Source organism: Ursus arctos, chromosome X (genome assembly GCF_023065955.2).
Source record: "Ursus arctos isolate Adak ecotype North America chromosome X, UrsArc2.0, whole genome shotgun sequence".
NCBI classification, from domain to species: Eukaryota; Metazoa; Chordata; class Mammalia; order Carnivora; family Ursidae; genus Ursus; species Ursus arctos.
The window spans coordinates 118,924,156-118,938,355 of NC_079873.1; the positions used below are offsets into that span (position 1 = coordinate 118,924,156).

The following is a 14,200-nucleotide window of genomic DNA, read 5'->3' on the forward strand; positions in this document are numbered from 1 at the left end:
AAGCTGAACGTAATATATCGATGGGGAAGTAATTAAGCTTTATAGTGCTGATGCTTTGCAAAATTATAAGAGTGAACTGACTTCCGAGGATAGTGTACTAGGCACTCTGCTAAGAACTTTATGCGCGTTATCTTATTCAATCCTTACAACAGCGCTGAGGGGCAGAGAGTATTATTAGTCCCATTTTACAGAGGAAGAGACTGTTGAGCAATTAAGCAACTTGCCTAAGGTAACACAGCTAGGAAGAAGAAGAACCGTGTGTCAAGCCTACATTTGTTTTGACTCCAGAAGCTAAACTCTTAATCACTATGTAGCACTACCTCTTATTTATTTGTTTATGTTTTTTTTTAATCTGTCTCCATCAGAGCAGGGGCTTTGTTTTGCCACGTTCACTGCTCCATCCCCAGCCCAGAGAACTCTGTGCCTTGAGTAGATATTCAATAAATATTTAATGAGGGAAAGACCATGGAGAATGGAGAACGGAAAAGAGGAGAAACGGAGAATGGGGAAGGGAATATAATGAAGAATGGGGACAAGTAAATTGGGAATGGAATGAAAACATCTCAGGAATTGGTTAGTAATGCAGCAGCCCAAGCCCGACTACAGTGATTCTGGCACAGACGAGAAATGGGGCCGAGCAACTTTATTTTTAACAAGCTCCCCAGGTAAGACTGCAGTACGCGCAAAAGTTTGAGAACCACTCACCTACAGCCTTCAAGCAGAAAACAAAAACAAACACTAACCTCCTGGGCATTTTGTCAGTTACGTCTGAGCTCCAGAGAGACTTCCTTCTGATCAATATCATTCTTCGGCATATATCTTAGTGAAGGCAGTTGCCACTGGGTCCTGGATGATCTTGAGCACCTTTGTTCTTTTTGGTCCCACTCTGGCTATTGGTTAAATAACAAAACCAGAAAGGTCTACACTAATCTCAAATAGTATAATAACCAGTCTAAAAACTCAAAGAATTATACATGACTAAGATTTGAGGGAGTTAATATTCACAGTGAGATGTAACTATACTGGGAGGCAAAAACCCGAATGGCCTGGGCACAAATCCCGATTTCAGATTCACTTCTTAGTGCCTTGATTTCCTCATCTGTAAACTGGGAATGATGGAAGTATCTTTCTTAAGGATTTTTTTTTTCAGATTGTGTGAGATAATCCCCATACCGCACTTAGCACAGTTCCTGGCCCACGGAGCCTAATAAATATTAACTATAAGAGGTAGCTTTATAGGAGGTAATATGTAGTATTTTCAATCTTATACCACTTATGAGGAGCTAATAATGATCTCCAGTTTTTCTGAGAAGTGGAATAGAGAGACAAAAAGTCTTTGTTTCTTTTTTATTATTTCAATAAGCTTGTCTTCCTTTCTTTTTACTGAAGTCTAGTTGACACACAATGTTCCATTAGATTCAGGTGTATGACATAGTGATTTGACAAGTCTATACATTATGCTGTGCTCACCACAAATGTAGCTGCCATCTGTCCCCAAACAGTGTTATTACAATACCTCCCACTATATTCCCTATGCCATGCCTTTCGTCCCTATGACTTTTTCAGTTCATCACTGGAAGCCTGTACCTCCCACACCCTTCACCCATGTTGCCCAATCGCCACCTCCGTTCCCCTTGGCAGTCACCAGTTTGTTCTCTGGATTTATGGGTCTGCTTTTGCTTTGTCTATTGGTCTGTTCTTTAGATTCCACATATAAGTGAAATCCTATATTTGTCTTTCTCTGTCTGACTTTTTTTTTCTTCTTTTTTTTTCTTTTTCTTTTTTTTTTTCTCTGACTTATTTCACTCAGCATACCATCTAGATCCATCCTCTGTTTTTTCATTCTTGCCCTTCTTGCCTCCCCAAACGCCTTTACAACTCCTTTTGGACTGGCTAGGACATAGCAGCCTTCAGGATGCCATTCAGGTGTCAGCCCTTAGGTTTCCAGAAGCTTTACTCACCCTTTGATTGGGTAAAGCTCACCTCCAGCGCTTCCATAGCACCCCTGGCCAGACCTCTTGCTCACCACTTACCACATCACATGGAAATTATATGTACTTCTGACTCTCCCATGAGAGAGTGAGTTCTTTGGGAGAAGAGACCATGTCTTATTCTTGTTTATACCCCAGGCATCTAGCACAGTGCCCATCCGATAAACATCTGCCGAACTTTCTCAAAGGAACTTGTTGGGGACCCAGTGGTGATGGCTGTTGGATGACTTTTTCCTGTCTGAGACTGTTGTCTTGTACACCTCGGTTGCACTGAGAGGCATGCAATGTAATTCATCAGTTAATTATATACCGTATACCATATATTCTTCTCTAATTGCTTCATATGTTAATGCACCACTTCTTTCCTCTTCCCTCAAGCACTGAGAAGAAAAGATTATGAATTAAAAGTGGATGAAACAGCTGTAAGCCACACCCAGTTGTCAGTCAACTCTGCTTATTAAATGCCCGGGGCGCTGGGAGTCCTACTATTCATCACCAGAAGCAAATGCAGATGAAAAGGGAGCACGATTTACCATAAGGGCCTAGAACAGTACCTTCACGGAGTAGGCACTCAGGGGTGTTCGTTGTCTAAAGGAATGCTTCAGTGAAAAAGAGTAGTGCACTCGGTTAGGCTAGAAATCAGGAGGCCTGGCTTCAAATCAGACCTCTATCACTTCATTTTGAACTTGAAAAGTCACCTCATCTTTCTGGGACATGCTTTTGCATTCTGAAAAACATGACGGAATCAGACTAGATGACCTTTAAGGTCTCTTTCAATTTTAATAGGCAATTCTTCCCACCAGTGGTTTGAAAATCCCTCAAGAGTAAGCACAGTTGATATCCCTTATCTTCTCCGTAGCACCTAGCACAGGGCTGAGCACACAGGGCTTGAAAAATACTTTCAAAGTTAGAACCGTAACCCTCCATAGTCACCCTGACCCAGAATTAAAAAAAAAAAAAAAAAAGCATAACCAATGGACACCAAACACTGCCATGAAACATACATCATCCCTTACAAAAGGACCTAAAGGAAAAGTAGGAGAAAACCTGGAAATCTATTTGTTGCATTTCAAAATCTTTAAAACATATGTGATTTGAAATCCTAACTTAGGTGCCGGTTGCCAGTCAAGGGATTTCCTTAATCCCAACGAAAACGTGAATGCAATGGGAGTACGGCTGCAGCTTGATCTTAGGCCCTATCCTCATGCTTCCTTGTAATCACCCACGCTCATCACTTTATTTACCACCCGCTGACATGGTGACACACTCATTGATCTCTCTAGCCAACATGGCTCCTCTGATTTTAGGACCGTGTAGCCAACTGCCTATTTGAAATTGCCTAGTCATGTCAAAGGCATCTCAAACACGATATGTCTGAAAGAGAACTCATGACCTTCTGCCTATAAACGTGGTACCGGTCCACTGTTGGCTGGCTAACTCATTGAACAGCACCTCTATTCACCCAGTTCTGCAGGCCACAGATCAAGGTGTCATCCTTCATACCACCCTCCATTCTGCTCCCTACCCCACCACTCCCGCTCATCCCCACTCTATCATTAATCCTGGCAATTTTGTCTCCAAATCGTCTCTAAAATCAGTCCACTTTTCCTTATCGCCACCACCATCTCTACCAGCTCTAATCTGGACCATTCCGCCAGCTTACCGACATGCCTATCTGATTCAGTTTTCCCTCCTCCAATGTGGTTTCCACACTCCTGCAAGTGTCATTAATTCATTTACTCATCAAGATGTTTATTGTAGAAATATTTACCCACAATGTGCCAAGCACAGGGGATATAGCAGTAAACAAACCAAAGATCCCTATTGCCATGGAGTTTACATTTTAGTAAGAGAAATGCACACTAAAAATAATATGTAAAATATCCAGTGTGGGCGATTTACTTCCGGCACGATGAATGATGGAGGGTAACAAATCTTCTCCCTAAAACCACTATAAAGCTGAACAAAACTATCAAAAACAACCCTTTCAGTACTCTGGAAAGTGACCAAAGGTATAACAGAGTGACCAGTCATCCTGATTTCCTTGGTACTGTCCCAGTTTTAGCACTGAGAGTCCTGCATCCCGGGAAACTCCACCCCAAGATGTGAAAAATCCATTTTCAGCCATGGTTGCTCATGTTTGGGGGGGAAAGGTGCCAAACCCAAACCGTGGCTCCAAAAATAGGAGTTGAAAGCAACACTCTTTTAGTGTCAAATAGATATAGCATGGATTATCCATCCACAGCCACCATCACCGTTTTCCACCCTGACCACTGATGTTGGTGACCATGATTTCCAGTTCCCAATAGCGGATCATCCGTCGTTATTCACTTAGGGGTGCAACTTAAGTTTGCAACTTAAGAGCATTGCAAGCGTGAGTTGTGACATTCCGTCTTTGACTGCCTGTGGATTCACTCTTGTGATTTGTATGGAGACAGTGCTACTTTAATTTTTAGTATTATGACCATTGTATGTGTATTCTAAGTGTCCAGAGAAAGAAACTGAAAGCAATCACAATACCAACCCCAGCTTGACCCAGAAAGCATCGAAAGACAAAGCTAAATGACTATGTTATTTTGATGACAGATGGAAGAACACATGCAACCGGATTAGGGAGATAAACAACCAACACTCAGCTTTCTGAAAAATAAGCTGAAAAGAATTTGGGACTAGGCATGCCAGAGAAGGGGATGCAAAAGCCCAGACAGAGACTGAATCTCAGAAATTCTGGATGAGACAGATAGGCCTTACACATCAATCCAAAGTTTTTAGTCTTCCAAAAAGACACGAAAGTTCAGTCAACGTTGGCAGCCACTGATTTCGCTTGGCAAGAAACACCCATTATTGCGTCACTCTCTTGATTGCTCTCTGAATAAAGTTAGATTTCCTGATTCGGAGGTCACAACTAAAATGTCCTATAGATGAACAAAAGAGGAAATTTTGCTCCCGAGATGTGTTGGTCTCTAACAGTGTGGAGCTGATTCTGTTAGACCTTACCAAGGATGATGCTTTCTACAGTGTATCAACTGATGTGTGAAATCATAGCAACTAAAAATGTTCCTCCTAGCTTTTAGATACGTTCATTTGAAAAGCAATTTTAAATCATTTTCTTGATTTCTATGAAGATCGTAATGAAACTGCAGAAAACATAAAACAAAGGATTGTTGATATCTTGTATAATTTTGCTCATCTATCTACATATTCAGCCGACAGTGCCAATGTAAATTTTAGAAATCAGAAGGCTTTAGAACTGAAAATAAAATGTCACCAGAAAAGGGCAGTCAAATTAAACAGGACTTTCTCAATTTCTTACGAAAACTCTAACTTATTTGGAATCCAATTTTGATTTCGCAATTTCAAGTTACTGCTGTGCTTTAAAACCACTTTCCCTGAGAAAAAGAGGGTTAACTTATGATGACATCCAATATGCTTCATGGTGTTCAAAACTTATGGACATTTTTGGGGTACCAGGCTGGCTCAGTCAGGTAGAGCATTTGACTCTCTATCTCAGGGTCATGAATTCAAGCCCCACGCTGGTCGTGGAGACTACTTTAAAAAATTATGGACATTTTAGACATGAATAGCCTATATGATGGGTTCATAGATGCAAAGGACCTGTTTGGCAAACAGCTGGTCTACCAAAAGTAGCTTGAAGATACAAAGTAAATGTACGTTTTTGGGGAAATGGAAACTAATTCCTACAAATCTAAAAACCTCATGTTTTTACTTAGTAAAACCCGTGTATTCCATGCTCAACAGTTTTGTTCAGCGGATATTTTAGCTCTTACATTTAAGTCTTTGATCAATTTTGAATTAATTTTTGTTTATGGTGGGAGGTAGGGATTCAAATGTATCCTTTTGCATGTAGGTATCCAGTTGTCCCAGCACCATTTGTTGAAAACAGCAGTCTTTCCCCCACTGAATTGTCTTGGCACCCTTGTTGCAAATCAATTGATCACAAATGTGAGAGTTTATTTCTGATACTCTTCCATCGCTCCGTGTGTCTAGCCTTATGTGGCACCACATTCTCCTGATTATTACAGCTTTGGAATAAGTCTTGAAATTAGGAAACATGAATCCTCCAAATCTGGTCCTCTTTTTCAAGGTTGTTTTGGGTATTCTGGATCCTCTGAATTTACAGATGAATTTTAGGATCAGCTTATTTAATTCTTCAATAAAGCCCGCTGGAATTTTGATAGAGGATGGTCAAATCTTTGCTGAATTTGTACATCAATTCGAGGAGTATTGCCATCTTAAAATACAAAGTCTTCTGATCTGTGAATATGGGATGATTTTTAATCTGTTAGATTTTTAATTTCTTTCAACAATATCTGGTAGTTTTTGGTGTACAAGTCACCACTTCTATCGTTAAGTTTATTCCGAAGTATTTTATTCTTGTTGCTATTGTAAGTGGAATCATTTTCTTAATTTCATTTTTTATGTGTTCATTGTTAGTGCATAGAAATACAGATGATTTTTGTACATTGGTCCTGTGTCCACAACCTTGCTGAACTCATTCATTAGTGCTAGCAGATTCTTAGTGTATTCCTTAAGATTTGATATATACAAGATCATGTTATCTGCAAACAGAGATAGTTTTATTTACTTCTTCATTTCCAATCTAGAGGCCTTTTATTTTTTCTTACCAAAGCCTTGGTTAGAACCATCTGTACAATGCTGAATAAAAGAGATATGGTCTGAGCGTGAAAACGTGCAACTAGTAGCTAAATAAGTCCTGGAGATCTAATGCACAGTAGAGTCAGTACAGACAGCAATATTGTGTTATAATCGTCAAGGTTGCTGAGGAGGCCAGATCTTAATTATTCCCACCACAAAACAGAAATGATAATTATGTGAGGTGACAGACATGCCAGCTATGGCTACAATGGCAATCATATGACAGTATATGAGTGTATCAAATCAACATGTTATACATCTTAAATTTATACAATGTTATATGTCAAATATGTTTCAATTCTTTTAAATGATGTCATACTTGTAGGTTTTTCAAGACGTCCTTCATCAGGGTGAGAAAGATTCTTTCAATTCTTAGTTTGTTGAGTGTTTTTATCATTCAGGGACAATGGATTTTGTCAAGTACTTTTTCTGCATCTATTGAGATCATTAGGCAAGCTTTGTTTTTTATTCTACTGATATGGTCTATCCCATTAATTGAATTTTGAATGTTAAAACAACCTTGTAACCCTGGGATGAATACCACTTGGTCATGGTGTATAATCCCTTTTATATGTTGCTGGATTTGGTTTGACAGTATTTTGTTGAGGATATTTATTTCTAGTGGTTTTTCAAAGATTTTTTTTTCATCCATTTGAGAGAAAGAGAGAGAGAACAGGAAGAAGGGCAGTGGGAGAGGGAGAGAAATCGTCAAGCTGACTCCCCGCTGAGTGGGGAGCCCAATGCAAGGTTTGATCTCAGAATCCTGAGATCACGACCTGAGTCAAAACCAAGAGTCAGATGCTCAACTGACTGAGCCACCCAGGCACCCCGTGTTACTAGTTTTATAAGAGTTATTGATCTTTAGTTTTCTTTACTTGCTATGTTTTTGTCTGATTTTGGTGTCAAAGTAATACTGGCCTCATAACATGAGTTAGGAAGTGTTCCCTCTTCTAATTTTTTTTTGGAAAAGTTTGTGAAAAATGGCTATTATGGGGCACCTGGGTGGCTCAGTCGTTAAGCGTCTGCCTTCGGCTCAAGGCGTGATCCCAGCGTTATGGGATCGAGCCCCGCATCAGGTTCCTCCACCATGAGCCTGCTTCTTCCTCTCCCACTCCCCCTGCTTGTGTTCCCTCTCTCACTGGCTGTCTCTCGCTCTGTCAAATAAACAAATAAAATCTTAAAAAAAGAAAGAGAAATTGCTATTATTTCTTTTCAAAATATTTTTGTAGAACTCATCAGTGAAGCCTTTTGATCCTGAGCCTTTCTTCGTGAGTAATTTTTAAATTACTAATTCAATCTCTTCTTAATACAGGTCTATTCAGATTTTTCTATTTCCTCTTGTGTTGGTTATGGTAGTTTGGCTTTTTAAATTTTATTTATCTATCTATCTGTCTATTTATTTTTATATTTTAAAGTAGGGCTCCATGCCCAAAGTGGGACTCGAACTCACAACCCTGAGATCGATCAAGAGTTGTGCGTTCCTTGCACTGAGCCAGGCAGGCACCCCGGTTATGGTAGTTTGTGGCTTTCTAATAATTTGTCTATTTTATGTAAGTTATCTAACTTGTTAGCACATAGTCGTTCCTAGCATACACTTAGAATCCTTCTTATTTCTGCAATTTTGCTAGTGATGTTCTCTCTTTCATTTCTGTTTTCAGGAAATTGAGTCTTTTCTCTTTTTTCTTGGTCAGTCTAGCTAAATGTTTTTCAGTTTGGTGGGGGGTTCTTTTGTTGTTGTTTTTTTGTCTTTTCAAAGAGCTAACTTCTGGTTTCATTGATTTTTCTGTATTCCTTTTCTATTCTCTAATTCATTAATTTTCACTGTAATCTTTATTATTTCCTTTTAATTGCTTTGGGTTTAGTTCGTTCTGCTTTTCTAGTTTCTAAAGGTGGAAGGTTAGGCTATTGGTTTTAATCTTTCTTCTTTTTTAATGTACGTGTTTACAGCTGTAAACGTCCCCCTACTTCAGCTGCGCCCCATAAATTTTGGTATGTTGTGTTGACATGTTCGTTCATATTCATCCCGAAGTCTTCTGTAATTTCTCTTCTGGTATTTTCTTTGGCCCATTGTTTAAGAACGTGCTGTTTAGGGGCACCTGGCTGGCTCAGTTGGAGGAGCATGCAGCTCTTGATCTTGGGGTCATGAGCTTGAGCCCCACAATGGGCGTAGAGATTATATAAATAAATAAACTTTAAATAATATATATATATAATTTTTTTTAAAGAATGTGTTGTGGGGCGCCTGGGTGGCTCAGTCAGTTGGGCGTCTGCCTTCGGCTCAGGTCATGATCCCCGAGTCCTGGGATCAAGCCCCGCATCGGGCTCCCTGCTCAGAGGAGAGCCTGCTTCTCCCTCTGCCTCTGCTGCTCCCCTTGCTTGTTCTCTCTCTTTCTCTGTCAAATAAACAGATAAAATATTTTTTAAAAATTAAAATAAAATAAAAATGTGTTGTTTAGTTTCCACACATTTGTGTATTTCCTAATTTTTTCTGTTATTCATTTCTAATTTCATTTTATTGTGATCAGAGAACACATTTTGTATGGTTTCAATCATTTTAAGTGTGCTGGGGTTTGTTTTATTGCCTAATATATGGTCTATCCTAGAGAATGTTTCATGTGCACTTGAGAAGAATGTGTATTCTGCTTTTGTTTTGTGTGTTTTATATATACATATCTATTAGCTACAGTTGGTTATAGTGCTATTCAAGACTTCTATTTCCTTTTGATCTTCTGCCTAGTTCTTCTTTCTATTATTACAATTAGGGTATTGAAGTCCTCAACTATTATTGCTGAATTGTCTAATTTCTCCTTTCACTTTAAAAAAAAATTATTTATTTGACAGAGAGAGAGAAAGACAGCCAGCAAGAGAGGGAACACAAGCAGGGGGAGTGGGAGAGGAAGAAGCAGGCTTCCAGCGGGGCAGGGAGCCCAATGTGGGGCTCAATCCTAGGACTCTGGGATCATGACCTGAGCCAAAGGCAGACGCTTAACGACTGAGCCACCCAGGTGCCCCTAATTTCTCCTTTCACTTATGTCAGTTTTTGCTTCATGTATTTGGGCCTCTGCTTCAGGTGTATGTATGTTAATACTTGGTATATGTTCTTGGTGTATTGACCTTTTTATCAATATATAACGTCCTACTTAGTATCTAGTAGTAATTTTTGTCTTGGCGTCTATTTTGTCTGATATTAGTGGAGTAACTCCAGCTTTCTTATGGTTGATAATTGCACGATATGTACTTTTCCATCCTTTGACTTTTTTTTTAAATGTATGGTAGTGTTATTTTTTTTTAATTTTAATGTTTTTTTATTATATTATGTTAGTCGCCATACAGTACATCCCTGGTTTCCGATGTAAAGCTTGATGCTTCATTAGTTGCATATAACACCCAGCACACCATGCAACACATGCCCTCCTCACTACCCATCACCAGTCCATCCCATTCCCCCATCCTTTGACTTTTAACCTATTTGTATCTTTCTTTTTTTTTTTTTTTAAGATTTTATTTATTTATTTGACAGAGTTAGAGACAGTCAGCGAGAGAGGGAACACAAGCAGGGGGAGTGGGAGAGGAAGAAGCAGGCCCATAGTGGAGGAGCCTGACGTGGGGCTTGATCCCGTAACGCCGGGATCACGCCCTGAGCTGAAGGCAGACGCTTAACCGCTGTGCCACCCAGGCGCCCCAACCTATTTGTATCTTTCAATCTGAAGTATGACTTCCCATAGACAACATATTGTTGGGTCTTGTTTTCTCTTGTCCAGTCTGACATTCTCTGCCTCTGGATTAGGTTGTTTAATCCACTCACTGTATTTTTTTAAGTAAACTCTACCCCCAATGTGGGGCTCAAACTCATGACCCTGAGATCAAGTTTCATGCTCTACCAACTGAGCCAGCCGGGCGCCCCTAATCCATTTGCTTTAATTTTATTATTGGTATAGTTGAATTTACATTGCTCTTTCCTTTTTTGTTTTCTATAAAATCTCATGTCTTTTATATTCCCCTAGTCCTCCTTTACTACTTTCTTTTGCATTAAATGACTGTTTTCTAGTATAACAATTTAATGCTTATATAATGATTTTTTATTCTATTTTTTTAGTGATTTTCTTTGTGGTTGCTCTAGAGTTTCTCATATACATCTGAACTTATCAAAATCCACTTCACATGTATACTAACTTAGTTTCAGCAACATATAGAAGTATTCCTATATAGCTCTATTCCCTCTTCCCCATTTTGTGCTATCATAGTTATACACGTTACATTTATTATGTTACAAATCCAAACATATGATGTTACAGTTATTACTGCATATAGTTTTATGTCTAGTAAATACGCTGAGAAAAGAAGAGGCCACGTATACATTTATAGTTCATTGTATTTGCCTTCCCATTTACCATTTCTAGTTGTCTTCATTTGTTCCTTCATTTGTTCCTGTGGATTTGAGTAACCATTTGGTACCATTTCCTTACTCCAACACAACTTGATCTCCCCCCACCTGTTTTGTGCTCTTGTTGTCAAATATATTACATTTTTATAGGTTATAGGCACAATGATACAATTAACACATATTGTTTAATACACTTGTTTTTTAATTCAAGAGGAGAAAGGAGATGAAATACAGATTTGTACTCTCTTTTACGGTTACATAATCACCTTTGCTGGTACTCTGCTTTTCATGTAGATTTGAGTTATCATCTGGGTCACTTGTTTTCACCCCAAAGAACTCTCTTTAGTTTTTCTTGTAAAGTGGGCCAGCTAGGGGGCACCTGGCTGGCTCAGTCAGAACAGCATGTGACTCTTGATCTCCGGGTTATGAGTTTGAGCCCCACACTGGGTGTAGAGATTACTTAAAAATAACATCTTTAAAAAATTAAAATCTTTCACAAAATTTTATAAAAATACAGCGGGCCTGCTAGACTATATCTTGGGTCATAAAACAGAGATGAAATTTTCTCTGACCATATGGAATTAAACTAGTAATCAGTTCCGGTAGATAACAGCAACAGTGAAAACTTCCAAGCTCTTAGAAATTCAGCAACAGATTTCTGTATAATCCATGGGTCCAAGCAGAAACCTGAAGGTAAATTAGAAAATATATGGAATGAGTTGAATGATAATACAATATATCAAAATCTGGGGAATGTAGCTAAAACAGTGCTAAAAGGAAAATGCCTGTTTAAGTATTTTGCCCATTTTTCTAGAATTGTCTGCTTTTTTCTTAATCGTTTATAGGAATTACTTATACATTTTGGATAAAAGCAAGTTTAACCTTTGTCAGTTATAGAATATCCAAGTATCATTTCCCACTCTGTGCCTTGCTTTTTACTGTTTTAATAGTGTTTCTCCATAAACAGGATTTCTTAAATGGATGTAGTCCAGTTTATCAACTATTTCTTTTATGATCTATGGGTTTGTGCCTTTTGGTCTTTTGAAGAAATCATTGCTTTTGCGAAGGTCACAAGCATATTCTCCTTGGCTTTCTTGCAGGCCTTTTGTTGATCTACCATTCTCATTTAGATCCACAATACATTTTGGCTATTTTTGACCCTTTGCCTCTCAATATAAATATTATAATCAATTTGTCAATTTCTTAATGGAAAAAAAACCTATTGGGATTTTTATTGCTATTGCACTGAGTTTATAGATCAATTTGGAGAGAATTGATATCTTTACCATATTGAGCCTAGTAATCCATAATGGTGGTATATCCTTCTATTTTTATGTCTTTGTTTGAATTTTCTCAATATTTTGTAGTTTCTTGTATAAAGCTCTTGGGCATCTTTTGTTAGATTTGTTCCTAATTAATTGATGCTATTTGAAACTATTGTAAATGGTATCTTTTTTTTATAAAATATTTTATTTATTTATTTGACAGAGAGAGGGAGAGAACACAAGCAGGGGGAACAGGGGAACAGTAGAGGGAGAGGGAGAAGCAGGCTCCCCGCCGAGCAGGGAACCTGATGCGGGGCTCAATCCCAGGACCCTGAGATCATGACCTGAGCCGAAGGCAGATGCTTAACCATCTGAGCCACCCAGGTGTCCCTGTAAATGGTATCTTAAAAAACTTCATTTCCTATATATTTGATGCTGGTTTATAGAAATATGCTTGATTTTTTTTCACATATACCCATCCAGCAGCTTGCTAAATTTGCTTATTAATTCTAATAGATATTCTGTAGATTCCTTAGGATTTTTTTCCCTTTCTTTTTTTTTTTTTCTTGCAAAATCATGTTGTAAATAATGACGGTTTTATTTCTTCCTTTCCTGCCATATGCTCTTTATTGCTTTTTCCTGTGTTACGGTGCTGGGTTCCAAGTCTGATGTTGAGTACGAATGACGATAACAGAATTCTTTGCCTCATTCCTGATCTCGGGGGGATATTTTTCAGTAACTCATCATTACTCATGATGTTTGGTATAAGTATTTAATTTTTTATAGATGCCTTTCATAAGATCAAAAAAGTTCCTTTCTATTACCAATTTGCTACAGATATTTTTTTTCTAATCACGAATGAATATTATATATATATATATATATATTTTTTCAGACAAACAGGAAGAACCTTTATTTCCAACCCACTCCCTGGACCTCTGTCTGAGGCACTGTAGGTAGAAGGCAGAGTAAGCCCTTCTCAAGCATTACAGAACCCAGCAGGGACCCCACACCTGTCACTTTTCGTGGCACACCAGAGAGAATGGGAGGCGGGACAGGCAGGCCCATTTCTGTGGTTAAAGTCATGGGGGAGATGTTGAGCAGTTACAGAGGCTTGTCAGAGAAGGCACAGACATCCTAGACATTCCCATCTAGAGAACGGCTTGCTCGGGAGGTCCTCAAGCCTTTCGTTAGGGTCAGGCACCACAGCCGGAGCTAGGTGCAGGGCCCAGACCAGTGAGTGCCCCTGGGGGCTGGTAGCCACACTTGCTGGGGTCCAGGGGGTCATGGCTGAGCAGTACCTACACTGCAGGCACGTGGTGAGGCACCATAAAGGGATCCAGGCCAGTGTCAGGCAAGATTGGCACCTAGCTGTCCTTGGTCTGCGGGAAGCACAGCTTGGTAAGCTGGTGCCGGTCTCCTACCGGCCACGTGACAATCTCAGCACAGCTGACAGCCTTCCCCGCAGCCCCTCCAGAACCTGAGAACACCACAGCCCCAGCACGTTGCAGATTTTGCTGCCATCTTGCACCTGCATCTCCAGGATGTCAGGAGGTAGCTGGGGCATCGGGGAAGGTGCTGGAGTTCCACAGAGCCAGCTTTCTGATAGTGCTCCATTCTGCTTGCCGCCATGTTGGAATCTCTCTGCCCCCCGCAGGGATGTGTCAGATGGATGCTGGGCGATGTGCCCCGGGCCGTCTCCCAACCCTGGCTCTTCACAACATGGCCCTCCCTGCTCCTCATCCCAGACTTCCCAGAAATGGGACCGTACCCCCTCACTCCCGGCTTCTCAGGACAGGACTGTGAGGCATAAACCCCCATTTTTTCTGGACAGAGCCATAACCCTCCCCGCACCCTGTAGTCCCTGAGACTCGACCAAATTC

At 39.7% G+C, this 14,200-nt stretch overlaps 1 pseudogene; it reads right to left on the reverse strand.

Annotated features, from left to right (window-relative positions):
* Positions 1-13,495: 13,495 nt before the first annotated feature.
* On the reverse strand, positions 13,496-13,934 carry LOC123002193 (ribonuclease P protein subunit p25-like protein; annotated as a pseudogene).
* Between the last annotated feature and the right edge of the window lie 266 nt (positions 13,935-14,200).